General features: G+C 34.5%; 1 non-coding gene across 2 annotated transcripts; it reads left to right on the top strand.

The window, feature by feature from the left end:
* The first annotated feature begins 510 nt into the window (after nt 1-510).
* On the top strand, nt 511-3,322 carry LOC105777720 (uncharacterized). Of its 2 annotated transcripts, none has more exons than XR_008189602.1 (4): nt 511-1,215; nt 1,687-1,780; nt 1,899-1,977; nt 2,641-3,322. It is a non-coding gene; the product is annotated as an uncharacterized LOC105777720 (transcript). The 2 variants fall into 2 exon arrangements; XR_008189603.1 differs by having other exon boundaries at nt 513-1,215; nt 1,709-1,780.
* Nucleotides 3,323-3,667: the final 345 nt, after the last annotated feature.

Below are 3,667 nucleotides of genomic sequence, written 5' to 3' on the forward strand. Positions count from 1 at the left end.
TTGGAGTATTCTTTGGGTTCAATTACATGTTCTCGTTATTGGGCCTTGTGGTAATTTGAGCCCATCACGTTCTTGGGCTTGGGTTGGGCCTTTGTGACTCGTATAACATACATGAACAAATTTATTTATTTTTTAAATAATAAAAAATAAAAAATAAATTAAGTCTTAGTACAAAACCTCCATAATACTCTTACCATGTTAATGTTACACATTGTATCATGGAAAACCAAGAAAAAAAATGAAAAGAATAAAAATAGTGGAGCTAATCTCCTACATCTAAGGCTGTAAGTCCATAACTCATCTGGTGAATCCTTGGGCCATTATGTCGAGTCCAAAAGCCTAAAATACATCTGCCATCTGCTCACTGGCTGGTAATTGTACTGTTCAACCACAGTCGAAGCCATCAGTCTGAGATTTGTGGTCAAATTCATGAACCCGCCGCTCTTATATCTTTGACTCCTTGGGCAACGAGAGTATGTGGCAATGGCACTCATTTACAGCTTGTTTGGTTAGGTGTATTGGCTATGCCAATACACCCCTAATCGGTGGGCCCCACCTAATACCTCTCTAATCCGCCGTTTGGTTCAGCGTATTGCTAATACGCGTGTATTTCGTTACTTTCCTAATCGGTGAAAAGCACCGATTTCTATTCCCCCTTCTGCCCAAATTAGGTGATGCTTCAGCAAACCCTCCCTCTTTTACTCTCCCCCGATCCCCTTTGTTTCTCTTCTGTTTTCCACCTTCATCCGATTTGCTTCCTTGTTTCATTGCTTTTCTTTTCTGCCGATTTGGTACCAGTTTATTTTCTTGCCTTTTCTTTTGTTTTCTTTCGTTTTCCCTCTAACCAAACACTAAATTTTCCCTCTCTTTCTCTCCATTTTCTTTCATAATACTCGGAGCGTAAAAAGAAAAAAAAATACTGTAATTACTTTCTAGACGATAACTAGAGAGAGTGAAGCCAAGAACTTTCTGGAATTTTTAATCTAACCTTCTTCTTTTTTTGTTTTAGTTCAGAGAGAGTGTTTTTGAATTTCATCGTTTGTTAATTTCTTCTTTAGTTTCCTTTTCTTTTGCTACTTGATTCGGTTAACGATCAATATGTGAGATTTAGCTCTTTGATAGTCGGAATTAGAATGATGGAGCGGTTAATCTCCGTTTGTTTACAATTGATTTTGGTGTTGGATTTGGTTTTCAGAGTTTCAGGAAATGCGGAAGGTTCGTCATGATTATTTCCTCTTATTTTCTTGTTTGAACTTTGAACTTTGCAAATGGAATTATTGTTAAATTTAATGTATATGATTCAAATTAGATGAATTTAGTAGCTATTGGATTGGTTTAGCAGTGGCATAAGGTTGACTGTTTGTTTTAAATTTCAATTAGCTTTGGTGCTGTAATTGGCTTGACTGGAGAGATACTTGCACGCTTACTAATTTATGCGAAAGTTTTCGATACAGTTTTACGTTCTAATTCTCGATATCCAGTTTCGTTAAATTAACCAATGCGTTGTCTTCATCCATGTCTGATGTCGTCTTGAACTCTGTTTGTTGTTTTGAATCTTTCAAGTTATAGTGGAGCTTTAGCGCTTTACAGTATTTTAAATGTTTTCATGATATGATTTTAACTTCTTTGTTGTTATCTGTTTATGTGATGAAATAAATCTTCTTTACAGTATTTTAAATGGTGCAGGATGTTGTATTATGCCATGCAGGGATCTTTCAAACAATAAGCTAGAAGGAGATATTCCAGTTAATGGTTCCTTTTCACTCTTCACTCCCATCAGGTTTTTCTCTTATGCTATTTCATGTTTCTCTCACCCTAACTTCTGATCCTCGTCACCACTGTTTTATTATATCTGTACTCTTAGGCCAGCCTCTTGAATTGCTGCTTCTTTTGTTCAGAGTTTTGCTAATAATTGGTTGAATAATCCTCCACCTGCTCCGCCGCTTCCTATCACACCTACAGCTCCAATTCCATCAGGTTTGTTCTCGATTTTATTATTATTATTATTAATTATTATTAGCTTTTAATTGTGCTTAACTTTGAGGCCTGCTTCACTTTTATTTGTATGTATATAGATATTTGATTGGGAGTTGAGATATTCCTTTGTATTTTTCTTTGCATTTGCCAATTTTTTGGTATATTGCTGATCCTGAGCTTTTTTACATCTGGGTCTGTTTTTTAAGAAGGTGCCTTTGAGCTCAGATCTAAAATCTGATTATAATATTGCCTAAGATGGCTTTAGGTTCCTGTTTAAGAGGTACTGGCTGTTTTCTCCTCGTTTATTTCTTTAGTCTCATGTTTCACATTTGTGCTATGCTCTCTGTATTTGGTGCGCCATTTATCATATGCATGTTCTTCAGGTTGCCAATTTTTTTCTGACTGTTAATTATTAAATCTATTGTTAGCCTCAATTATCAAATATCTTCTCTTTTGCTTCTTCAGTTTGAGATGATATTCTGAGCTACTGATCATCTACTGGAAACTTGTATTATAACATTTGTTATTTTTAAATTCATGTGCTTGGTGAATGTGGATTGTCTTTGAATCGAAGTGGAATTGTTAGAAATTCGTGGATGCCAAATACTTTTTGAACTCTTGTTACAATGGACCATCTATTGATCTGATTTTTACATTGTCTAGAACGTCCGGAATCTCAAGCACCACTTGATTGGGCTGTAAGGAAACGGATTGCATTAGGAGCTGCAAGGGGGCTTGCATATTTGCATGATCATTGTGACCCTAAGATTATACACCGTGATGTAAAGGCTGCAAATATATTGTTGGATGAGGAATTTGAAGCAGTTGTCGGAGACTTTGGGTTGGCCAAATTAATGGACTACAAAGATACGCACGTCACAACTGCTGTTCGTGGCACAATTGGTCACATAGCTCCTGAATACCTATCAACTGGAAAGTCATCAGAGAAAACTGATGTTTTTGGCTACGGTGTCATGCTTCTTGAACTCATTACAGGACAGAGGGCTTTCGATCTAGCTCGGCTTGCAAATGATGATGATGTCATGCAGCCATTACCTCTCAGAGCTGCACAAGACCTCATTAGATTCTTGCATCAGCCAGTTTATCACAGTCAGAGATTTAAATTGTGGCTTAGCTATTTTGAGATATATGGTGGAAAACTCTTTGACCTTTTGAGTGATAGAAAGTAATTCCCTTTTCTTTCCTTGCTTATTTATTTATGCATGTACATGTGTGTTATAAATCAATTTTTTTCTTAAAAGCACTTGATTGAGTATGATGTGTAATAAATTTTAATTATCTTCTGGTTTGACCTTCTATTATGTATCAAGCCATTTGCCCTTCACACATTCTCTCTTTCAATATGTATTCTGGTATAAATGTGCATGCACATACATATTCGAATTTTTTAAAATTGGAACATTAGATATAATCAAGTAAAGAACTTGATTAAAAAACAAATATTCAATATATTAAAATTGGATCTGTAGATATAATACAATGAATAAATTGTAAGGTGATTAAAATTGAATGAATAAATTAGAAAAATTTTATTAAAAATAAAACTAATTAAATGTGTATATTCATATACATTGCATTAATTAAAAATATTTTAAATAATTAAAATAAAAATATTATTTTAATAATATTACATATATATCGACTTTTGAACCAAATGGCAACTACTTCA

This window comes from Gossypium raimondii, chromosome 10 (assembly GCF_025698545.1).
Source record: "Gossypium raimondii isolate GPD5lz chromosome 10, ASM2569854v1, whole genome shotgun sequence".
NCBI classification, from domain to species: Eukaryota; Viridiplantae; Streptophyta; class Magnoliopsida; order Malvales; family Malvaceae; genus Gossypium; species Gossypium raimondii.